Here is a 26206-nt window from a genome sequence, read left to right as displayed (position 1 = left end):
GTTGATAGGAATGTAAATTGGTGCAGCCACTGTGGAAAACAGTATGGGGTTTTTCCTCAAAAAATTAAATTTGGAACTTGTCATTTGCATCAAGATGGATGGAACTTGAGGCATTATGCCAAGTGAAATAAGTTAAGACAGACAAAGACAGATACCATATGATCTCTCCTATATGTGGAATCTTAAAAAAAGAAATATAAATTAAACATTACAACCAAGCTCACAGATAACAGATTGGTGGTTGCTAGAGGTGTGTGTGTTGGCGGAGTGAGGGGGTGGGTAGTAGAAATGGATACTGGGAGTCAAAAGGGATAAAACAAAACAAAACAAAAGAACTTATTGGAATGAAAATACGAAGTCTTTTAGGAAATGTTAACCTAGGTTTTTGAACTAGTATTAAAAAAAATAAGATAGAAGGTATGAGAAATATTAATGTAGTAAAATTTCTTGATCTAACTAAAGCTAATATTAAGAGTATTTTTGAATGGTTTAACAGAATAAAATTTAAAAAGTAAACAAGGATATATAGTAAAAAGCTTTCCTTCATCTTTTTCCCTTTGAGGTACCCAGTGTTTGCCTGTCCTTTTATACGCACACACATACATTTGTATATATTGCAAATAGTATCTTACTACTATACCTTTAATAATAGACAATCACATTTCTTTTTTAAAATTTTTTTAATGTTTATTCATTTTTGAGAGAGAGAGAGAGAGAGAGAGAGAGAGAGAGACAGAGACAAAGCATGAGTGGGAGAAGGGCAGAGAGGGAGGGAGACACAGAATTGGAAGCAGGCTCCAGGTTCTGCACTGTCAGCACAGAGCTCCACGCAGGGCTTGAACTCACAAAGCACAAGATCATGACCTGAGCTGAAGTCGGACGCTTAACCCACTGAGCCACCCAGGTGCCCCAACAATTACATTTCTTAAACTCTTTTGCCATCATTGCTGTGATACCGTGCATATATGTATGCCACACATGCATACACACACATATATACATCTCATCTTCACACATATGTAAGCAGAGCTATAGAATAAATTTCTAGAAGTTTACTGGTTGTGTCCAAGAGTATGTATGTATGTGTGCAATTTTGATATATATTGGCAAATAGCCCTTCTCAATGACGGTCAATTTGGACTCTCATCAGCAATGTTAGAAGGCGCCTATTTCTTACAGCTTTACCAACAAAAAGTTTTAAATTTTTGCTAGTTTGGTTGGTGAAAAATACTTTCTCGTTGTAGTTTTAATTGTGTATAGTGTTGATCTTTTTATTTGCTTGTCTTTCTTTCCCATGAAGTATGGATAGTTTCTGAATATTTTTTGAGGAATGTCTCTCCAGCTCCTGTGGGCTTTGGGGATACCAAAATAAAAAATTCATTGTGAGGTTAGTTTTTGTTTTTGTTTGTAATTAAGATGGAAAACACTTTGTCTTTCTTTTTTTTTTTTAATGTTTATTTATTTTGAGAGAGAGTGTACCTATACTCACACAAGAAGGGGAAGGGCAGAGAGAGAGGGAGAGAATCCCAAGCAGGCTCCACACTGACAGAGTGGGCTCAGTCTCACGAACTAAGATCATGATCTGAGCCAAAATCAAGAGTTGAACACTTAAACCATCTGAGCCACCCAGGCACCCTAAGACGGAAGACACTTTGAAATGGGCGGCACATGCTGAAGAAGACAAGCCAAGAGAGAGGGTGTGCTTGAAAATAAATGAAACAAAGTATTGTAGAGGAGTTAGGGAAGCAGGAAATACCTATTTAATCAGAGACACTTACGTTGTGTGTGATATCATGACACCATTTCTTGGTCTTGTGCTCAGAATTCAGGTAGTTTGACGACAGAATTTACTATTTGAGAACACGTGTTTTTCCACAAGATTTGTGTTGACATCACTGCAGTAAACTGCAATCTAAAAAAGGTCTGAGGTTTTGGTGTCATGACAAGTCTAGTAGGTGTGCACATATGTGGATCCAGTGTTCTTTATAAAGGCTCCCTAACTTTACTTCTCCCTTCCACATTTACTTCCAAGTTACTCCTCACACATTCCTCACATCAAGTGAGGAGTCCCTTGGACTCTGATGTCCCTTGGCTTTTGATGGAAGGCCCACAATCTGTACCTTAGTCTGAAGAATGAGATATATAGTGTTTCATACAAGGTTCTCAGTGACCAACTTGTAGGCAGAGTACCCAGAGGAGAGTTTGGTCAGAAGCAGATCTCAGGTAGGTAGGAATGAGAACCAATTATAAAGTAGTCACTAAAAGATTTATTTTATTTTTATTTTATTCTATTCTATTCTGTTTTACTTTTGAGGGAGCGTGAGCAGAGCAGAGGGGGAAGGAGAGAATCTTAAGCAGACTCCAGCGACCATGAGATCATGACCTGAGCTGAAATCAAGGGTCAGATGCTGAACCAGCTTGTTCTTTGGGAAACTTAAAAACTTCAAACTCAGATCTTGATAACAAAGTGAAGAGGAAACGAGTTTTAATTATTTATTGAAAAATATGTCAGTTTGGAAGCATTTTAAAAAGTTAAAACTGGAGGGAGCCAGGGTGGCTCAGTTGATTAACCAAGCTACTTTGTCTCAGGTCATGATCTCACGGTTTGTGAGTTCGAGCCCCACGTCGGGCTCTGTGCTGACAGCTCGGAGCCTGGAGCCTGTTTCAGATTCTTTGTCTCCGCCCCTCCACTGTTTACACTCTGTCTCTCGCTCTCTCTCAAAAATTAATAAATGTTAAAAAAAATTTTTTTTTAAGTTAAACTGGAAACTGAGAGTGAACAGTTTTAACAGCAACCCGAAAATAGATAAATAAATCAGCCATCAGTAGTTTTACTTTATCTTAAATGTTAAATGCTGGTCTTGTTCTGGAACTGAAAAGGACTTCCTTGTCTTTCTAAAAGTATATGTGCTGAATATATAATGACATTGCTTCTTCTGTGGCTCTGAAGAATTAATTTTGCTACTTTATGGTCAGACCTTGTGTGTAAGAAATCTGATAAGGAATATGATCAGGGATTTCCCATGCAACTTAGAACCGAGAATTCCAATTGACACTTGAGCTTTTTATCTCAAATTTCCCTTTCCTTTATCTCTTGTTATATATTAAATAGGTGAGTATTTTTAAAAGTGACAATTGTTTTCTCATTTATTGTGAACTGGCAGAAGAATGGAAAGGATCGTCCTTTAAGACAGTTGACTTGGATGGATAGAAAATATTCCTCTCTATTTCTCATCTCCCTGTCCTCCTTTTCACCTTGATTTAAAAAATTAGACACAAATACAAAATCCAAAACTAACAGATTTGGAATAAATTAAAATTCAAGTAAAATTAAACTATTGTAACATATCGCATTTGACTCTAAATATGTGTAACCTTTTTATTAAAAAAAAGGTTTTTTTCAACGTGTATTTATTTTTGAGAGACAGAGCATGAGCAGGGGAGGAGCAGAGAGCGAGGGAGACACAGAATCCAAAGCAGGCTCCAGGCGTTGAGCTGTCAGCACAGAGCCCGACGTGGGGCTCAAACAGACCATGACCTGAGCCCAAGTCAGATGCTTAACTGACTGAGCCACCCAGGCATTCCTCTGTGTAACCATTTTAAAAATGGTATTTTATGTTTGGCCTTGTCCCATGAATATTCTCATTAAATTCTAGAGTTAGTTATTAACTCTTAAAGAAGAGATAGTTTCAATAGCTAGTGGTTTTCCTGTGGAAAATGGAAGGCAGATCTCCTTTTAAGCCAAGGAGAAACTACTCAAGAAATGTTTGATGATAAGAGTTTGGTAAAAGTTCCATTAGCGGAATAGTGAAAAATCACTTTTTTACCTGATTTGGAAAACATGACTGCAATAATAAACCTTTCAGCTTTGAACACTGGGAGGATTTTCTACAGAAAGAAGAGTGTGCTGCCCTCCCTCCTCACCCCAATCTATTCTACTGAATTGAGGAATCACTCAGCAAATGAAAAGGAACTACTCCTTGAAGGCAGAAATTTATCTTATTCTTTTTTTTTTTCCCAATGTTTGTCTATTTTTGAGAGAGAGGGAGAGAGACAGGGAGGGAAACTGAAAATCCCAAGCAGGCTCCACACTGTCAGCACAGAGCCCAATGTGGGGCTCAAACCCACGAACTGTGAGATCATGGCCTGGGCCGAAATCAAAGGGTCTGGTGCTCAACCAACCGAGCCACCCAGGCACCCCAGAAATGTGTCTTATTCTTGCTTTTGAATTGTGGTATCTGTTTTAAAACACATGGCACAATAGGAAATATTCATTAGGGTGGTTGTCATTAAGGAAAGGTTAGTGTGTGCACTCTGTTGTAGAGCAGGGAAATGTGTGCTACACAAAAGCTTGCTTTCGAAAGAGGTTAACAGCAAGAGTTTCTGCAGGTAGAATGATTTAATTCTGAAAGCCAGAAGAGAGGTCAGAGATAATCTAATTTAGCCCATTCTCCTAATTTTTGTAGCTGCAGAAGCTGAGACTCAGAGCAGTTCGATAGCTGAGGCACAGGACACTCAGCCCGTTAGATATTGGCAAAGCCGGCATTGCATCCAGAGCTCTCACTGTGTAGTGCTTGCTTGTAAGCCAGAGTCCCCTGACAGGTTTCCTGGTGTGCATTCCACCTGATGACTCTGCATTACTACCTCACAAATCAAGGCAATGGTGGAAGGAATAGAAATTTTAGGTAATAGCAATATTTTTGAACCACTTGATGTGTTCACTGTAATGTGAACTCCTAAAAGGTACCTACACATGTATTTGGTCTGCAGTCTTCTTTGCACTGTTTATTTCTAACCAAAAATACTAGTTCATTTTTAGTTTAAAATATTCCATTTTCTATCCTCTTGAATTCAGAAGAGGTGCTTTTACATTGCCAAGTAGACAGTGGTCTTTGACTAGGCCTTTGTTGTTAATTTCCAGTTCCCTTCCAGTTTGGCTAGCAAATTCGGCTTGTGTTGGTGTTTCTTGTGGAATGTGTTGAGATTTTCTTCATGGTGGTCGAGTCTGATGACAGGCCTTCAAAGAGCCTGGGACGTCTGACAGTAGAAGGAGAAGAAGTGGCACTGAGGTCATCAAGAGACAGATTGCCCCAAAAGGGCTCAGGTGTGTGGCATGTGGGAGGAAGACAGCCTTCGCCTCTGAGAACTGCAGGAGAAGCTGTGTTGTCAGGTGACTGGATGCAGCTTTAGCACAGGAAGGTGAAGGAAATGTTCACAAGAGAAAGACTTCTGGGTATTGGACACCCAGTGATTTTTTTTGTATTTTAGGCTCTGTGTGGCCCTTAGCTTCAGATGAGCTCTTGAAAAAGAGATTTTAATGTTCTTGGGTCATACTTTACTTTGCCTCAAAACTAGATCGAGGTTTGCTCCATTGCCTTCTCCCATGGAGTGTTGCCGTAAGGAAGTCTGAGGCCAGCTTGATTTCTTTTCCTTTCCTAGGGGCTTGCCTTTTCTGCTTGCAAGTTGGAGGAAGAAAAAAAAGACAAAATGGCAGCCACATTAGATAATGGACTGGTGAGCCACATTAACTAACTCATAAAGTGACAAGAACTCTGGCGTTTCTTTATGTTTATTCCTTTACTTGTGTGAGTCTCATGGGGTCTGCAGAGATGCAAAGAATTGTTCTAGATATGGGCTCTGTTTTTGCATTCTTCAGTGATTTAGCCCTTCCGGGCTTCCCCGTGGGCAGGGTCTGATTGTGACCCTTCAAATCCAGACTAGCCCTGAACCAACAACTGCACCTCAACCAGTTACAGACAATGTGACTCCATTCTGGAATTAATCCCTTTTGTCTAATTATTGCTCCCTGATGTTTAGAATCAGATTTATCTTGAACAGTAAAATAACCATATACCTTCCAAAGTTGTATTCAGTAGAGTTGAGAACCTTAGGAATTAGAACTTAGAGTTTTTTCTGGGGCTGGGTGACAGCAGGGTATGATGGCTGGAGCGTGGGCTTCAAAGTCAGCCCCACCCTACATCAAGTCCCAGAGCTGCCTCTGATTACTTTGGTTCAGCACAAGTTGCTTGGCAAAATGGGGATTAAACAGCCAACATTCCTTGGTTGTTGTAAGGAATGCAGATAATATTTGTAAACTCTGTTGCACAGTACCTGTCATGGAGTTGGTTAAGTAGTTTTCATTAGTATTTGTAAATTTGGTAGCTGTTACATATGAAAATTTAACAACATTAAATTAAATTTGGACATGTTAAATCTAGTTAAGGCTACTTCTACGTGGCTAGTTATATGTTGGGGAGTGTTTTTCCTTGTGTAAGACATAAGCGAATTACTGTAATCAGACTGTTTTATTACCCTATGTTAATTGGGATTAAACTTTGAGATGGCATAATAGTTGACTAGCACCCTGTTTTAACTCCTGAACACTTGGAGATCTTAAACTTACGGCTTCAGGAAAGTAGCTTCTTTTCTTTCCTGCAATCTTTCTTCAGCCCTTCTTACTTTATAGTAACACTATATAGTGCAATGTTAAAGCATTGACTGGGGCTGAGGACAATCTTAAGTATGACCTTTGACAAGCTAGGTCATTATAGAAGCCAACAGTGAACACTTTGCTGATGTGGCTTAACTTGGATTCTCCTCATGCCTACAAGACTAGCTGTTCAAAATAGTTCTAGCTGCCTGCCTGAGAATACAATGCCTGTATTTACCTGTGGCCCTCCCAGTCTGAGCATATCCTCTACCTGGTACTAATAGAAATATAGTCAACTTTTTTATACACTTTACAGTGCGTTTCATTTTCATTATCTCGGTTGATCCTCACAATAGTCAAGTGTCTTCATTTTACACATGAAAAAAAAAAAAAAAACTACAAAATCTGTAAAGCTGGAAAGACTTACTCCAGACTACATACTTCAGTGAAATAACCTAAGTCACACATACGGTGGTGTTGACACTGGATTTTGTGTTATTTTGAATTGCCTGACTACTGTTCTGTTTCAAAAAATAAAACATTCTGTATGGGTCTTATTGTATTTATTTATTGAAGTGAAACGTATATAACATTCATGTATATATGTATGTATATAACATAACTGTTCATGGTGAACAGTTTGGTGGGATCTGTTACATTCACAGTATTAAGCAACAACCATCATCTCTGTTGAGCTCCAGAACATTTTTATCACCCTGAAAGAAAACCTGCTACCCATTAAGCAATGGCTCCCTATTTCTCCTTCCCCTCAGCACCTGGCAACCACCAATTTGCATTCTGTCTCTATGGATTTACCTATTCTGAATGTTTCATATAAGTATAATCTTTAATGTCAGATTTCTTTCACATATCTTAATGTTTTCCAGCTTCATCCACATTGTAACATGTATTAATATTTCATTCCTTTTTATATCTGAATAAGAATCCATTGTATGGATGTACCACATTTATTTAACCATTTATCTGTTGATGAACATTGTTTCCACCTTTTGGCGATTACGAATAGTGGCGCTCATGCATGTGCATGTTTCTGTCTTATTACACCTACCTTTGCTGTAGGTACTTACCTGAGGAACCCATATGTCCACAAAAAGACTTATATAAGAATTTTATAACTGCTTTATTCATAGTAGCCCAAAGTTAGAAGAATTCTGTCTTGATTGGGGTCTTGATTACATGGGTGTATGCAATTGAATTGAAACCTGACGTCTGTTTAATTTCACTAGGTGTACATTTTACATTATTTTAAAAGAGAGAGGAACAATAAACCATGAACCATAATTTAAAAAATAATTCTAGCTGTTGTCCATTCAGGCTGCTATAACAAAATACCACAGACTGGGTACCTTATAAACACAAGAAATTTATTTCTCATAGTTCTGGAGTCTGAGATCAAGGTGCTGGCATGATTGCATTTTGGTGAGAGCCCTCTTCCTGGTTGAAAGCAGGCACTTTTTTGCCAGGTACTCACATGGCAGAAAGGGTGAGGAAGTTCTGTGGGCCCCTCTTTTATAAGAGCACTAATCGCATTCATGAAGGCTCCACTCCCATGACCTAATCACCCTCCAAAGGCCCCACATAATACTGTTACCTTTGGGGGTTAGGATTTCAACGTAATGAACTCTGGGACAGAGGGGACACAAGCATTCAGGAATAGCCTGGGGGCACCTGGCTGGCTCAGTTGATAGAACATGGGATTCTTGCTCTCAGGGTCATGAGTTCAAGCCCTACAGTGGGCATGGAGCATACTTAAAAAAAAAAAAAAAAGGAAGAAATAGCATATAGTATTAAATAAACCACAGGAACAATAGTAAAAGTGGAAGCAGATTGTTGCTGTAACCTAAGTAAGAGATGATGATGGCTTGGCTCAAGATGGTAACGGTGGAGATGATAAGAAGTGGTCAGATTCTGGATATATTTTGAAGGGAGAGCTAATTTGGTCTGTTGATGTGACGGTGTGGTGGATGTGAGGGAAAGAAAGTTTTCAAGGATGATACTAAGGTTTTGGTGAGATAGTGTTCCCACATACTGAGCTGAGAAAGACTTCAAGGAGCCGGTTTATAGGGAAGATCAAGAATTTGGTTTAGGATATGCAGAGATACCTGTTTGATATATAAGAGAACCTATTGGGGGAGGTAGTTGTGATATAGAAGACTGGAGACCAAGGATCTGATACAGACCGAAAATACAAAATTTGGAATTGTCAGCACAGATAGTAATTAAAGTCCTGAGACTGAATACCTTCTCAAGGGAGTGAATGTAGACGGTGAGGCCTAAGGCACTTTAACTTTTAGAGTTTAGGGAATCAAGAAGAATCCAGCAAAGGGGAGTGGGAAGGCCTGGCCATTGGTAGAAGGAAATCCGGAATGGTATGGTGTCTTGCAACTGAAATGTGAAAAATGCTTCATAGAAGAGAAATTGATTGTCTAGGTGAAGTAATATAAGGACCAAGCATTGACCTCTAAATTTAGCCATGTAAAAATTATTGATGACCTTGATAAGTTTTTGCTGTGTGTTGAGGGTGAGCACTTGGTTTGTGGGCTTAGGAAAAGGTGTGAGGGAGGTGGTTGGAGACGTTAAGTGTAATGGGAAAAATTACAGACCTGTTTGTATGCTTATGGAAATGATCCACAAGAGAGGAAAAATTTGATGAAGCAGGAGACAGGGGAGGATTGCTAGAGCTGCAGCCTTGAGTTGGTAACAGACGAGAAGTGATCAAAGGCAGAGTGAAGCAGTTGGCAATTATCCAGACTAACAGGAGGGAAAGGAGGGTATAAGGGTGCACTTGGAGTCAGTGGGTAGATGAGTAGATGATGAGGTGGGACCTGATGGATGTTCTGTTTGGGAGGCTAAATAATTATGTGTGGAAAAAAATCACCTGGATTAAGGAAACGTAGTTTGATTAGAGGGCAGCTGTAAAGGGCCCATTTGAGATGAGTGGTGGAGGTTTTCTCCTCCCAATGTTCTACTGTCCTTGGGCTGGCATGAAGTAGACGGAAAGTTGTACAGAGGAGTGTTGCTGGTTTTTGCTAGCCAAGTACCATGAGATGAGAGAGGGGAGTGATTATAACAACAGACTATGAGACCTAAGTTGGAGTGTGAGGGTGAGAACGGGGTAGGGAGAATGAAAGGTAGTAGGATCCCGGATTTGAAGGTTGAGGAGTTGTTGGAGCTGGCATTTACATATTCCTTATTAGTTTAATTTGTCTCATATTAATTCATGTAGCCTTGAGGGTTTTAATGATTGCCTAACCCTTATATTTTCTTTTCCTCTCCATTGATGAATCAAACACCTGCCATTTTGTATCTGAAAACTGAAGTAAAAAAATGCAGTCTAATTTTAGTATGAACATGAAAATAGCTGTGTCCTCCCAATTAACAGTATTGAAGTTTCAAGGTAAGATGGAATTTTTTCACCAAATTTAAACTGGTTAATATAAAATCAGTGGTAGGGCTTCTGGGTGGCTCAGCCAGTTAACCATCCAATTTCTGTTCAGGTCATGATCTCATGACTCATGAGTTCGAGCCCCACATTGGGGTCTCTGCTGTCAGCCCAGAGCCTACTTTGGAATCTCTGTCTCCCTCTCTGTCCCTCCCCCACTAGCATGCTCGCTCTCTCTCTCTCTCTCTCTCTCTCTGTCTCAAAAATAGACATTAAAAACAAAACATAAAATCAGTGGTGAAACTATAGTACTGCACCTCTGTAGTAGGCAGAATCATGATCTTCTAGTGATGTCACATCTTAATCCCCAGAAACTATAAATATGTTACCTCACATTCTAAAAGAGACTTTGCAGATGTGATTAAGGATTTAGAGATGGAGTGATAATCCTGGATTATCTAGGTGGGCCCAATGTAATCACATGGGGGCCTTGTAACTGAAAGAGGGAGCCTGGAGAGTCAGAGCGTGATCTGAAGATACTGTGCTGCCGATGATGTTAGCTTTGAAGATGGAGCAAGGGACCTTGAGCCCCTGAATGCATGCGATCTTTAGAAGCTGGAAGAGGCAAAGGATCCTCCCTGAGGGTCTCCAGAAGGACGAGTGGGCTTTGAACTCAAACGTTATTGACTCCCAGGCCTTAAGATAGGCTAACCTCCAGGTCATTGGCACTTGATCAGAACTTGGTGGAGTTGCATTGCAACTAATTAAGAAGTAGGACTGTCAAGACGGAAGTTTCTTCCTCATGTAACCAAGACATATTTTAACAGTGTTCATTCAAGTACCAGGCACAGTACTGTTTAGAGAATGATACATGAGACTATTTACCCTGGTATTGTTAAATATATGTTAGAAAACTGATTCTTTTGCTTTGATTTCTATGCTGAGTAAACAAACATTTGAGTATAATTTGGCTTTCTGTGTGGTATGCTCACATGGAAAGAATTAGAGTTTGCTCTAATGATTTGCTCAAATGATTCAATTATCTGGTTTCTTTGGACTATATATTGATTTCCAATATGGTTTGTCTGTGGGCAGGAGTGGGCAGGTGGGAATACATTGGCCACAGAACTCTAATTTCTCTCAGTTCCTTAGCTGTTCTAATTTTCACTTAACACTTTTGAGTTGACATTCTGGTTTTAGTTAGTCCATAGAAAGTCCATCCCTGGGAAATGGCTCTTTTCAATGCATCTAACAGATTATTTTGCTCACCTTATGAGGATTAGTCTCTAGATCTTGGAAATTCAACAAGTTAATGCAATTCCAGAAGGCCTCTTGTGAGAATAAGATGTTTTCTCAAGGTGACATATCCCTGCTTCTGCAAAGCTGAGAAGTAAACATGAGTGTGTTTTCCTTAAGTTTGAATTTCTGTAATTGAAAACTAGGAAAATGGCAAACATTAGTTTTTAGAATTAAAAAAAAATTCCAACAACTGCTTAGGTTGGAAAGATAGGCCAAAAATAAGGTGAAGTATAGGATAATTAATTGTAGAGTTTTGCACTATATCATCTTTACAAATAAAGTATAGGATATAGAACACAAAGAGGCTTATCGTTTCCAGCAAGTTTATTGAAGTCAGGAGGGGAGTACCAGAGAAGCAACAGAGTGTATTAGATGGCATTGATAGAACATGGGAGATCATTAGTTTCATTTTACTGGTACTAAACATTTTAAGAGGGCCTGGGCATTTTTATGAGGGACATTAGTGATCAAGATGGTAAAAACATGTAGAGAGATACAAAGTCATATATGTAGAACAGTACACCAAAACGAGAGGAATAGGAATTTCGGATTGAGGATGAGAGCACACAGTATTTTTTTTTTTTTTTTTTTTTTTTTTGCATATAGAGTTTGTGTGTAGTTAAGTACAAGTATAACAATTTCTCCAATTAGATCTAGAGGGTTGGGGCACCTTGGGTAGCCTCAGTTAAGCATCCAACTTCAGCTCAGGTCATGATCTCACAGTTCCTGAGTTTGAGCCCAACATCAGGTTCCACACTGGCAGTGCAGTTTGCTTGGGATTCTCTCTCTCTCTTCTCTCTGCACTTCCCCTGCTCGTGCTTTCTCTCTCTCAAAATGAATAAATAAACTTAAAAAAAATTATTTTAAAAAATCTAGAGATTAGAAATTGCTGAAAGAGCAGATTTTGAGGCCATGTACCCATAAGCAAATGTTGAATCACTTTTACTTTCTCTGCCTTTCCTCTTCCCTTCCTCCTAAGAGAATTTTTATTTTGTTTAAGTAATCTACCCTTTCTTCATAGCTTTGTCAAGAGAGGCAAACCCCAGTTCAGGGGGGCTGTGGGTGGGGGTGTGGGGCAAATGATAATCATTCTCAATCACAGTGGACCTATTTTCCTTGCCAGTGATTGGCCAGGTGTAGTTCTGGCCAATAAGATGTGTGCTAGGGAACTTCAGACACAGATATTCCTCTCTGATAAAAAGTTACAGAAGGGAAGAAATAATCTTTTTATACTGGACATTATCATATCCGCATGTGAAGCCTGGAATGATGGGAGCCATCTTGAAACCATAAGGAGAGCTAAACCAGCTTGCTAATGGCAGAGTGAAAAGAGCCTAGGCCTTTGATTGTTGAACCACTGGAATAACAAACCACTGGAGATTCGTGACCTTGGAACTTCCTATTATTGAACAATAAAAAAACAAATGAGTTGGCCTTTACTTGAAGTAATTAATGTAACATTTTTTATTTTTCCTAAATTGTATAGGACCAAAATGATTTCCAACAGAGCCTCTCTGAAATGGAAAAGATTATTTCCAAAGAAACAGCCTTTTTGTCCTCTGAGATGTTTAAACAAAAGCTGTAAATAAACCACTTAATAGACTTGGGATTCTAGCACTGGTGAAAGTCTGGACTAGATGACTTTAGATTCTTTCTAACTAAAAGATTCAGGCTTTACCATTCTGAAAACAAAATACTGGAGCAATCCACAGTTGAAATTGGGTCCACTTAGCTTCTCCATTTTGTGCCCTCTTTGCTCCCTTAGGATCACTGCTTTGAGAGATGAATGTGGAGCATTGTTTGTCATATCACATAGCCCATTTTCCTTTCTCTGTATATGTTGTCTGCTGCTCATGTGGAAATACTGGGGTTCGAAGCTGATGGCCAAAAAAGAATTCTTGAGACGTCTTTGGTGCAAAAAGGTGGTTTTCTTATAGCACAGGGACAGGACCCTTGGAAAAAAGAGCTGCCCTAGGATTGTGAGGAGTGACTGATTATATACTTGGAAGTTGGGGGAGGTAAGGACACTGGGAAGTTTCCAAAAGGACTTTCATATGTTAAAGACAACTCACCCTGAAGGCCTAGCTATTGTCAAGCTTAGGTTGTTTCCCCTCTAACAAAGCATTAACCTTAAGACCGTGGGGATTTCCTGGAGGAATGTCCTACTCTGCCTGCCTCAAGTATCTGTCAGTGGGCTGCAGGTTTATAAGGAAATTTAATTTTATCTACATTTCTTTCTGCCTTTGTTCCCCTGCATCACTGCTATTTCATAGTTTCCAGAGGGAAGGAGATAGAACATGCTTTAGTGTAAAAGACATTTTTGTTGTTCAGATGCACTAATTTATGGAGAGAAGAAAGTGTCTTAGAGTAGATGCCAGAAGTTTTGTTTTACTTTAGTAATTTAAAGAATCTTAATCTTTTTAGTTTTGTTCTTTTTCTGCTGGAAGATGAACCAAGTATTTCTAGTCTTACTAATAGAGGATGTTGTAGGGACATACTGAAATGATAATCCTTTTGGAAAGTAATAATAGTGGTAAGCATTTATTAGAAATATTTTGTGCTTTTCGAGTTTGTAAATTGGGAATACATTATTTGACGTCAAAATAAGTGGCTTGCTTATTAAATTGATGTCTCTACCCTTTGAATTTCAAGATGATAATGAGAAGCTAAAATAATTTAAAAAACAAAAATGGAATACAAATGAATCTACCTTTATACATGGTGGACATTATCAGAAACATCAGGTTTAATTGTTCTCAGTGTTTAATTGAGCTGTCTTATATCAGAAATAAAGGCAAAAAAGAGGGACTGTCCACATATTATTGTGAAGCTTTTTTCTTTCTTTTTAGTTTTTTCTTATAAAGCGTATTTCGTTTAATCTATCAGGATATCAGGAAAATAAATTAACATACATGGTTTATAAAAATGACAGTCTTTTCTTACACATTACCACATTTCAGAAATTAGAAGATAAATTCCAAAGTAAACAAATTTGTCTCCTGGAATGGCAGTGTTTAACCGATAGTTTTGTGAGATTCTTTTTTTCCTCTTTATTTTAGACTTTTTTTTTAAACTCTCCGAAGACCCATTCTGGTATTAAAACTTGTTTCCTGTCCAAAACTTGTTTCCTGTCCAACTCCAATTCCTCCATTTCCTTGCCTAATGGGATTTTTTTTTTTAACCGTGGCCAATTCTGAGTATTAGTCAATAGGGGAAATAGTCTTAGGTCTTTCCTATTCTTTATGTTACATATTTCAGATATCATTTATGGGTTTCTTGTCTTCTTGCTCTCAGTCAGCCATATTGATCTTTCTTGGGTGGTAATAGAATCCAGATCTAATTCATTATGCTTCTTCACCAAAATGTATCTACTGTGTTTCCTGCTTAGTAATCTTCTATTCAACTAGGGAATTGTGTTAATAGCTGTTAATGGGTTACCACTTCCCCCCACCCTCTTAGTTAAACAAACCAACTTGGAAATGCCTGAAGAAGTATTTTGGCCTTGCTCTGCCCCTTAAATTGTACCATGAGTGCCAGTGGCTTCTGTGAATGCCTGCTGTACTTAAAGGTGGGGGTTCACTTTGGCCTTCCCCTGCTTTTGCTGCTTAGAGCAATTAGTTGTCTCACGTTAGGTCTTCAGCTCAATATTCAGGGCCAGGGTCCCAGGGAGTGCATTGGGTCCCACAACTGCTCTAATATTTTTCTCCTGCTACCCTGAAAGTGTTTTGTGTTTTTTGTTTTTTGTTTTTGTGTTTTTTTTTTGTTGTTTTTAAAAACAAGGGCCTGCATTTCCCTTGTAAGCTAGGCCCTGGAAATTATGTAGCCATACCTTGCATAAACTTTGATTATTTGTGGGCTTTCTCTCCTTTTGTTTCCAGTTTTCCCTGTGAGCTTCCTGTACTGCCTGATAACTCACCAGCTTCTGCTCACCCTACTTTGCCCCCACCCCATCCCCCTCATATTTTTAACTCTTTTTTTCTTAACTTCTCTCTTTTTAAAAGTGTATTCTTTTTAATTTTTATTTTATTTATTTATTTATTTTTAATTATTATTTATTTATTTTTAAATTTACATCCAAATTAGCATATACTGCAACAATGATTTCAGGAGTAGATTCCTTTAGTGCCCCTTACCCATTCAGCCCATCCCCCCTCCCACAACCCCTCCAGTAACCCTTTATTTGTTCTCCATATTTAAGAGTCTCTTATGTTTTGCCCCCTCCCTGTTTTTATATTATTTTTGCTTCCCTGCCCTTATTTCATCCTTTTTATATCTTAAAGTCCTCATATGAGTGAAGTCATATGATATTTGTCTTTCTCTAATTTCGCTTAGCATAATACCCTCCAGTTCCATCCACATAGTTGCAAATGGCAAGATTTCATTCTTTTTGATTGCTGAGTAATACTCCATTGTATATATATATACCACCTCTTTTTTATCCATTCATCCATCAATGGACATTTGGGCTCTTTCCATACTTTGGCTATCTATCGTTGATAGTGCTGCTATAAACATGGGGGTGCCTGTGCCTCTTTGAAAAAGCATACCTGTATCCCTTGGATAAATACCTGGTGGTGCAATTGCTGGGTAGTAGGGTAGTTCTATTTTTAGTTTTTTGAGGAACCTCTATACTGTTTTCCAGAGTGGCTGCACCAGTTTGCATTCCCACTGCATTCCCATTGCAGTGCAAAAGAGATTCTCTTTCTCTGCATCCTTGCCAACATCTGTTGTCGTCTGAGTTGTTCATGTTAGCCATTTTGACAGGTGTGAGGTGTTATCTTATTGTCGTTTTGATTTGTATTTCCCTGATGATGAGTGATGTTGAGCATCTTTTCATGTGTCTGTTAGCCATCTGGATGTCATCTTTGGAAAAGTGTTCATTCATGTCTTTTGCCCATTTCTTCAGTGGATTATTTGTTTTTTGGGTGGTGAGTTTGAGAAGTTCTTTATAGATTTTGGATACTAACCCTTTATCTGATATGTCATTTGCAAATATCTTCTCCCATTCCGTCGGTTGCCTTTTGGTTTTGCTGATTGTTTTCCTTTGCTGTGCAGCAGCTTTTTATTTTGATGAGGTTCCAATAGTTCATTTTTGCTTTTGTTTCCCTTGCCTCCAGAGAGGTGTTGAGTAAGAAGTTGCTGCGGCCAAGATCAAAGAGATTTTTGCCTGCTTTCACCTTGAGGATTTTGATGGCTTCCTGTCTTACATTGAGGTCTTTCATCCACTGAGTTTATTTTTGTGTATGGTGTAAGAAAGTGGTCCAGGTTCATTCTTCTGCATGTCGCTGCTCAGTTTTCCCAGCACCACTTGCTGAAGAGACTGTCTTTATTCCACTGAATATTCTTTCCTGCTTTGTCAAAGATTAGTTGGCCATACGTTTGTGGGTCCATTTCTGGATTCTCTATTCTGTTCCGTTGATCTGAGTGTCTGTTTTTGTGCCATTACCATACTGTCTTAATGATTACAGCTTTGTGATATAGCTTGCAGTCCGGGATTGTGATGCCTCCAGCTTCGGTTTTATTTTTCAAGATTGCTTTGGCTATTCGGGGTCTTTTCTGGTTCCATACAAATTTTAGGATTGTTTGTTCTAGCTCTGTGATGAATGCTGGTGTTATTTTGATAGGGATTGCTTTCCTAACTTCTCTTCATCTTTACTAACCCTGAAGTACTCTTGTATTCACAGGGTTTGGCTTTTATAATTACTTGATCAACCAGTTACAGTACTGTCTGGAACTTTGACAAAAACCTTTATAAATATTCTGTTGAGGAGCCCCTGTAATAATTGTTTCTCCAGCTTCTGCTTGTGGTTTCTGTACTTCAAAAAAGATAGGCAATATGTGCTTGTTTCTAGTTGGTTGTGTTGTGTGTTTAATTGAGGTGTAACTGCATTCACGTTGAGTTGTCTCAGAGATGGGTGAGTTATGGATGACCTCGGGTCCATCACAGGTTATGGGTAGAAACTTAGCTGTAACAGTATCCTGGTTTGCTATTTTGCAGATAGAGTAAGTGGGTAAAGTATACGATCTACCCTCTAGATAATAGAATAGCATTAAAGCTTTTTTTCTTCCTTGAATGATTATACCATAAAATACAGTTTCAGATATAAATGCCAGGAAACTAGAATCAATTCTGGTAGGGGAGATAGAAAATAAATGAGTTAAACTATGGGATAATGTTAGCAGTACATTATTCTGGGAAGAAAATGGCAGCACACAGAAGGGGCTCTGGGTTGACTGGGAAGGGATGAGTAGGAAGGGCTGTTTGATTTTAGACACATTGATTGGATAGGGTGGCCTCCCTGAGGAGTTAGCATTTGAGCAGATACCTTACTGAGATGAAGTGGGATGACTGTGACAATTACCGAGGAAGAGCCACCCCAGAAGAGACAATACAAATTCAGGTTTCTTCAGGAGATTCAGTCCCTTTGAAAATGTAAAATACAGAGGATGTATATTTTTTGATGGTAAAGTATCTTAAACTCTGGCACACTTGAATTTTTAATCGACGTGTGTATCAGCCAATGAGTATTTCTGTTCTTAGGTCCAGTTTGAGGTTGGTGATGGCATTGAAGAAACTTCAGGCTTTACAATGTAGCAGATGGTCCTAAAGGTGGGGCATATCTTCATGCAGTTTTATCTACTTTAGTTGACTGTCCAATATGAAGTAGAAAAGCAGATTCGAGTATTTATTTTAAAATAGAATTCCCTAATTAAATAAATCTTTATTTGGGGGTGCCTGGGTGGGTCAGTCAGATGAGTTTCTGACTTCTGCTCAGGTCATGATCATGCCGTTCCCGAGTTCGAGCCCCGCTTTGGGCTCTGTGTTGACAGCTCAGAGCCTGAACCTGCTTGGGATTCTGTGTCTCCCTCTCACTCTGCCCTTCCCCTGCTGATGTTCTGTCTCTGTCTGTCTCAAAACTAAATAAAACATTAAAAAGAAAACAAATCTTTTTTGTAAAATATACTGAATAGGATTTTTCCAGTTTAACTTTACAAGAGCATAAGTTCTGCAGTCATAATAAGTTCAGCAACTGAAAGCAAATTGTCATGAAAAATATTGTATTTTTATTTATATGTGGGGCATGTACTTTTAGTCATTTAAGTTTTAGAGCGTTAGTGAATTTGTTTATTCTGTTACTAAACAGTAAATATAATTGGGTGTTTATTTTTCCTTCCTTAGTTTTTCCCTAGGAAAACATTGCCAACACTACAACTTTTCGGCATTACCCCAAGAGGCTGTTTGCTTATTTGAGAGAACTGTAGTAGATTGCTTGCTGCCTTATGGAATGTTTCCAGAAATTTTTCCAAAAGCTGTTATTTTAACTTTGAGTTTTTACTGGTAGATTTTGTTACGGCATTTTTGTGATTTAAAAGTAGTTTGTGTTTTTCTGACTTTGGTAAGAACAACAAGAAATCTATTATTTAATAACTAGCTGGTATCTGTCAAGGCTACAGGTTAAGATACAGCTGTCTTAAGGTTAGTTTTTCTTTGGGAGCCCCAAGTAGCATTCCACTGTATTTTCATTTAGGTCTTTTAATTCCTGTACTGTTAATATTTTTAGCATTGAGTGAGCTATAAATCTAATATTGTGTAATATAGTCTGCTTAAACCAGCCTGATTAGAAGAAAACATTTATTCAGAAATATGGAGGGGCACCTGGGTGGCTCAGTCCGACTTCGGTTTAGGTCATGATCTTGCAGTTCATGGGTTCAAGCCCCATGTCGGGCTTGTGCTGACAGTTTAAAGCCTGGAACCTGCTTTGGATTCTGGGTCTCCCTCTCTCTCTGCCCCTTCCCCACTCACACTCTGTCTCTATCTCTCAAAAATGAATAAACATTAAAAAATTAAAAAAAAAAAAGAAATACGTAAAGAATGGTGATAGATTATTAGGGATCTTGAAATACTTGCTAACAGATTGGGACTCCAGCCAGTCAGTTGTGTTTGAAAAAGTTATGTAACATGTAAAATTTGTATACTCCAAATTTTTATCAAGTTTCAGTTGTCTTAAAAATAATTGTTTATCATCCTTGTACACTATTAGTGGGAATGTGCTATGGAAAACAGTTTAGAGGTCCCTCAAAAACTGAAAAGTAGATGAGCCATTAGTTCTCCTTCTGAATATATACTCAGAAGAATTGAAAGCAAGGGTCTTGAGAGTATTTGTACACTCGATGTTCATAGCAGTGTTATTCACAATAGTCAAAAGGTGGAAGCAACCCAAGCATTCATTGATTGATAAGTAGATAAAACATGGTCTGTACATACAAATGAGTATTATTCAGCTAATTTAAAAGGAAAGGTGCAGGGGCGCCTGGATGGCTTCGTCGGTTAAGTGTTCAACTCTTGATTTTAGCTCAGGTCATGATCTCGCCTTTCATGGGATGGAACCCTGCATTGGGCTCTGTGCTGACATCACGGAGCCTGCTTGGGATTCTGTCTGCTCTCCACCCCCCACCCCCACTGCCAGCTTACTTTCTCCCTCTCAAAATGAATAAATAAACTTAAAAAAAGAAAGCATGCATTAACAAAACAAACGGATAACTGGAGGACATTATGTCAAGTGAAAGAAACTAGATACAAAAGGATGCTTACTGTAGGATTCTTGTGTGAGGAGGGTCCTAGAGTAGTCTCATTCATAGAGACTGAAGGTAGAAGGTGGCTGTTGGGGAAGATGGGGGGAAGATGGGGAGAAGCAATGGGCAGTTACTGTTGAATGGCTGCAGAGTTTCAGTTTTGCAAGATGAGACGAATTCTGGAAATGGTGGTGGTAGTGGTGACACCACAACGTGAATATATTTATTACCACCAAACTGCACGATTTAAAAATGGTCAAACAAACAAACAAACAAACAGAAAAACAACTTAGTTGTAAATTTTACCTCCAGGGCCAAAAAAGGAAACTAACAGTCCTCATTAGTTGGGGAGTGAGGAGTGGGCAGAGACACTGGTGAAACAGAAAGGGCAGGATGTTGATTAGCTTAGTTGTGAAACAGAGTTGAGGGTACTTGAGGGTTCATTGCACTTGTCTGTTTACTTTTGTATACGTTTGAAATTTTCCATAATACAAAATATTTTTAAATGATGATTTGTCATTCAATTTAGAAGACTGAAGTTATTCCCCCAGGGGGTCATAGTGGCTGCAGTGGCCCTCCATGACTAAGGAGCGTTTCCAGTGTAGAGGGGCTGTGGCTGGTGAGGAAGGGAACAAATTGTGAAGGATGCTGTTAGCTATTAACAGAAAGGACGCTGGAAGGGGTGGCACTTCGTGTAGGCAGTTAAAGTCTGTGAGTCCTTCCCAGTTGCCTTCCTTTTATTAGATTAGTACAGCTACTTCTGAGACCAGGAAGGTGCCAACAGTTTTTACTGTCCCTCAGTGTTCTTCATTCCTACGGCCTTTTTCTTGTCAGGAGCCCAGGCTGTTACAGAACCTGGTCTGGATCCCCAGGCGGAAGACCCAAGCGGCACTCAGGGATCTTGGAAGGCAGGGGTTTATTTCAAACCCTCGGGCTCAGAGGGGATCCCATTCCAGAGGTTTGATCCCCGAGTAAGCAGAGGGAACGATTTATAGTCTGTTACTTCCGCATTCCTCATTAATAGTAATTTGGTGGGCGTGCCAAGCGGGGTGGGAAGAAGAACCTGGAAGGGGAGTCTTAGGTCGGGGACTCGAATGCCCCTGTCAGTCCTGTCGGCCGTCTTACAACAGATTTTTCCTATCAAGACAGGGCTGTACTTGTTGTCTGTGTTGTCGGGAACTACCACAAAATGACATGGTCATTTCACACTGTAAAGATCCCATTTAGACCATCATGGGCTGTACTTCATAGAGCCTGAATTTGTGACAGATGTTTCTACTTTAGGGCGGCATGCGTCTCTTTTGCCTCACTGGCACTGTTTTCTGCTCCAGTACTAAATACAGACTCTTTTTCCTGTCCCGGTCAGATTGTGCCACCCGGTTGTTGGATGTTTAGTTATTAGTCTGATCATATCTTTTGGACAACGCTATCTGTCTGTTAGCGCGGCTGAAGCTTCGAAGGCCTGTAAACATCCTATCTACTGCTGTGAAAACTAGACTTCGGACCCATATCCATGTTAAACTTCAAAATGTGCAAAATCTGGTCTTTTTAACCCATTTAAAACCAAGTGTGAAGCAGATGAGAATTTTTTAAACCAATAACATTTAATCTTTCTAGAGTTATCACTCTTGGTTATAAAGACACATAATATGGGGGACTTAGTATGAGAACCATGAAAGTACATTTTTATTTGTTTTGTGTAGAAAATATCTAATTAAGTGTAATTATATGATGGCCTGATTCTGGGCACAACTCAGATCATTCTGCAGACACAAAAAGATCTGCTTTGAAAGAGCTGAAATATCTGCAACTCATGGTAGAGGAAGTGTATTCCTATTTAAAATAAACAAATCCTACATTTCTTTCTAAGTCTGTACCAATAGATCCGTGGGATGTGGGCAGAGCCGTTAAATGTTGAACCCAGCAAATTTGACATCTTGCCCTACCTACCAGAATAAGGTGAAAATACCCGGTGCTTGTCTTCATTTAGAACAGAAGTATGGTAATTTCCTGCTAAAATCTATAAGTGTGGTGGCCCTTGACTTTTAGCGTTTGTTAAAATTATCAAAAATGGAAGAAATAGCATATTCTACAGTTACTAAATGATAGATTGCCCCTAAGTAAAGCGTACCTACAATAACTTGCAGAACGTGATGGCTAGTTTAATGTGAGAGGTCGTTGGCTTGTATTGTCTGTAACAGAAGAACAGAGGAGTCCTTCTTTTCAGTTGAATGTACATTTTAAATGCTGGGAGCCGGTTGTCTAGTTTTTATAGGTATACTATGGAGGAACGAGGCCACTGCCGTGCTTTACACCTGGTGGTGAGCACAGAGAACGGCTGGGCCACCTCAGCATTGTGTTTGTGGACTAATAAAGTTATAATTGGGCATTTGTTTAAAGAAATTTCTGGAGTTCATAAATATTTCATCCCCACAAGAGAAAATCAGGCAAGTCCATAAGTTGAATTAAAGCAATTTCAAATAGACATCTAATAGAGAATCTTATTAAATATGATTGCATTTTGTACTGTCGTGATTAATTTTTCATCAGTCTGTTTTCTTCCAAGACTGATTTGTCTCTGTGCAAACTTTGAATACCTAGTACGTATAGAATGTTAAGCTAAATACTGAGAGACGTAGAAGACAGGAAAATCGGTGACAGATTATGTTTTCAAGCTCAGGGTGGAAGCCATTTCAGAAGCTGAACGTAGGCATTCCTTGTCTTATTGTGCTTTTACTTTATTGTACTTCACAGGTACTGCATTTTTCTTTTTTTTTTTTTTAACTCATTGAAGGTTTGTGGCAGCCCAACGTCAAGCAAGTCTTTCAGTGCCATTTTTCCAGCAGCATTTGCTCACTTCGTGTCTCTGTTACATTCTGGTAATTCTCACAATATTTCAAGCTTTTTCATTGTTATTATATTTGTTATGGTGATCTGTGATCAGTGATTAGGACTCTCTGAAAGCTCAAATGATGGTTAGAATTTTTTTTAGCAATAATGTGCTTTTAAATTAAGGTATGATTACGTACAGGGCCTTTTTAGACATAATGCTATTGCACACTTAATAGACTACAGTGTAGCGTAAACATAACTTTTATATGCATGGAAACCAAAAATCATTTGACTTTGCTTCATTGTGCTAGTCTGGAACCAAACCTGCAGTGTCTCTGGGGTATGCTTGTAGTCAGTTCCTGAGAACTGAGAAGACCCTGTGTGTTAGAAGTGTATGGCTGGCTGTTAAGAGAATAGGTATGAGTAGTAATCGTGCTGCAAAGAGCTAGATGGTTAAGGGTGATCAATGCAGTCCCCATTGCACTTAGATTAAAGCCCCAAATCTTCATCGTGCCATTTGAGACTGGTTAGTCTGCCTCATACCTGTTCTTCTTCTGTGTGCTCGGTCCTCATTGCCCTTCTTTCTGATCCTCCCAAGTCACCATATTCTTTCCTGTCCAAGGACTTTCACATAGTTAGTTCCCTCTATGTGGAATGCTACCTCTCTTATTCTTTGCCTAGCCATTTCCTGTTCAGCTTTTAGATCTCAGCTTAAATGCTGTTTCCAACAAGAGACCTCACCAGCACTGCTGTATGGTAAGACCACAGAGCTCTGTATGCCAGAACACCTAGCCCAGGAAGAGAAGAGCACCTGCTGAGGTTGCGCAGAGTGGCAGCCCAATCTAAACCCCCTGTTGATGCTCTGTCATATGTCATAGCCTTGGGTGTTACTCCTTCACAGCAGTTAACATCTTGAACCCACAGATATCTATTCTCTGTGTAATGGAACTAACTTACTGGAATTCGTTGATCTTATTAGTGGTTTTTATTTTTTTTATTTTTTTATTTTTTTATTTTTGAGAGAGACTAAGCATGAGCAGGAGAAGGGCAGAGAGAGAGGGAGACACAGAATCTGAAGCAGGCTCCAGGCTCTGAGCTGTCAGCACAGAGCCCGATGCAGGGCTCGAATTCACGAACTGTGAGATCATGACCGGAGCCGAAGTCAGATGCTTAACCGACTGAGCCACCCAGGTGTCCCCATTGATTGTATTAAATGGGAGACCTCAGAGTGACATTCCTGATGTGACAAGTGGAGTTTTATGATTAGTATAACTTAAGATGGAGTATAATATTACTTGCCTCAATAAGCTGTAAATCATGTCTTCTGAGTCATAAAATCTCATGACTTCATCATGAAAGGCCTTGATCAAAGTGGCAGTAGTGAAAGTTGTAGAATTCAAGAAATAATGGTTACATCCTCTGGGCTGGGTGGATTGGTTCAGGGAAATGATAGGACTGTAACTTGTAGAACAAAACGGACTATGATTGATGCAAAAAGGAATGAAAGCTACTTAAAGGAAAGATCCAAGTTTTGGAGAGGCCAGTGAAGCCTCTGGTTGCTTTTTGTTTTTGCCAAAGAATGGTAGCAAACTTGAGTTGAGAGGAGCTGTGAGCTAAATGATAGGTTTTCTTGATGGATGCGGGACAAATTTGGGACTTACAAATAAGTGAGTGTTCGAGGCATAGAGTAGGAAAAGTGTGTCTATCAATTAGTTATGTTTTCTCTGGAAATTACTGAAAATGAAAGGGGTAGGGAATCTGTGATGCATGTGGGAAAGGAAGAAGTAGGAACTGCTTCCAAATAAGGCCAGCATTCAGTTTTCCTTGGTTAAAATTTGAGTGCATCAAAATACAAAACGGTTAGGATCATTTTATGAACTTTCAAAAGCTTTGTTGATTAAAAAAAATACATTTTCACTTAGTGCAAACCATATTCTAAAACCTAGGTATAACTCAAAACAGTTCTTTTCTTTAAATATTTACGTGGGAATGGCAAGTTATTACTTTAAAGAATGGTTCAGAAACCTATAAACTTCAGAGTCAAGCCATTTAATTTTGTAACTTTTGTCTAGATACTAAATGTACTTGGACTTCATGAAAAACTGCAGAAGCTAAGCTAATTCAGACATCTTTTTACTACTCTTTATTTAAGGTGAACATTGAGCTTAAATTGATTGATTTTGATGTGTTTTGGTAATGTACCGTGTTCCGCAAAATTAAAGACTTTCATTGGTATACATAGATCCAGCAGAAAAATGCAAAGCATTAAGCAGTAATGTTAGTATAGACTCTAGTGATGATGTATTAATTCTATTTAGCAAAAGTATATGCATGGTGTAAAAAAAATCTCATAAGCAATTTGTCTTCATTATGTTATAGTTAAGGCCAGTTCTTAAAGCGTAACTTTGGCAACAGAATTTCTGCATTTTAAAATATGGCTTCTGTTGAATGAAGTATTCCCCTATTAAGTGACTGTTGAAGGTGCTTGGCAGATTTCACCTTACCAAATAATACGAGACATTTATATTGAGGATTGAAACTACCATGCTCTACAAATGAAGGAGAATTAATTTTCAGGATTAATGAGGATTTTGAAAATATAAGCTTCGCATTGCAGAGACCAAATACTGACTGGACGTCACTTACAGCATAAGATTTAGGCTTCTCAGTGGATTTTGTTTTAAACCCTGTAGTGTCATTCTCTTGTCATATATACTGCCCTCCTCCCTCTCGTGGAAACATAGCAATCCTTATTTTCTGTCTCCTTCGCAATATAGAGCCCAGACTTGAGACAAAAACTTAGGAGATAGAAAGCCAGGATGTCACTTGCTGAGGTCTGGAACCCGGCTTTCCTATTCAGCATTTGGTTTCCAGCACTTAGAAACATTCAATATTTGTGGAGTGAGTGAATGCCTTATTTTGATTGTAGAAACAAGTTAATTTTCATGTACCACCATTGTTGCTGTTGGAATTCAGAGTTTCTAAATACAGAAAAATAATATTTCTAGGGCCAGCCCATTGTTCTGTTTCAGCATTATGCTTTCTTTGCTCGCCTTGGTTTATTTGCATAAAAAGAGCTGAGTTGCTATCTAATGTCATTAGATTCATTAATGGTACTGTTGTATTTAACTTTGTGAAAAAAGGAGTGGGGGGATGTTTCAGAATCTCAGGAGATGAGTGTAATACTACTGTAGCTTTGTGGAACCACCTTTGGTATTAAATTGTCATTGTTACTATCAGAGCCAGCAGCTGACCGGCAAGAGTACTCTTTCCTTCTAAATAGGATTGTGATGCTCTGCATAGAAATGTGTATGTTTTCATTTTTCTGTGATAAAAATGGCTTCTGATATTTCTATTTAGTGTCATGTTAGAGATTTCATTCCATGCTCATTTGTTCATTCACATGTATTTTTATTTTTAGCTCTAAGCGAAAGACATGAGGCCTAAGACTGAAATGAGGTTGTTTTGAGGCCATCTGATTTCTGACTAGAAGGTGTGCGATCGCCTCGTCCTGAAACCACTGCAAACAGAATGGTAATGGCAAAACCTAAGAGAAAGAGAGGCCTTCATGTTTTTCCATGTCTGTTCTCTTATCCCAATTCCTTCCTCTTTAAGATTAAAACAAATTTTTTAAGTTACGAACAAAAAGTATTAAACAATATGCTAAT

The 26206-nt window shown here is 38.8% G+C and overlaps 1 protein-coding gene across 2 annotated transcripts in view; it reads left to right on the top strand.

Moving 5' to 3' along the window:
- Positions 1-26206, top strand: part of XKR6 (XK related 6) — a 321224-nt gene that overhangs the window by 62833 nt on the left and 232185 nt on the right. The window contains exon 2 of one of the 2 annotated variants that reach the window (XR_003968262.1): positions 25960-26072. The exons of the other annotated variant lie outside the window; for it this stretch is intronic. The gene's annotated coding sequence lies outside the window, so the exon portion shown is untranslated. The remainder of the gene's footprint in view (positions 1-25959; positions 26073-26206) is intronic. 2 annotated transcript variants of the gene reach the window in all.

Source organism: Lynx canadensis, chromosome B1 (genome assembly GCF_007474595.2).
Source record: "Lynx canadensis isolate LIC74 chromosome B1, mLynCan4.pri.v2, whole genome shotgun sequence".
Classification (NCBI taxonomy): domain Eukaryota; kingdom Metazoa; phylum Chordata; class Mammalia; order Carnivora; family Felidae; genus Lynx; species Lynx canadensis.
The sequence above is the reverse complement of the archived record's forward strand: the minus strand, read 5'-3'. Positions and strand labels throughout refer to the sequence as shown.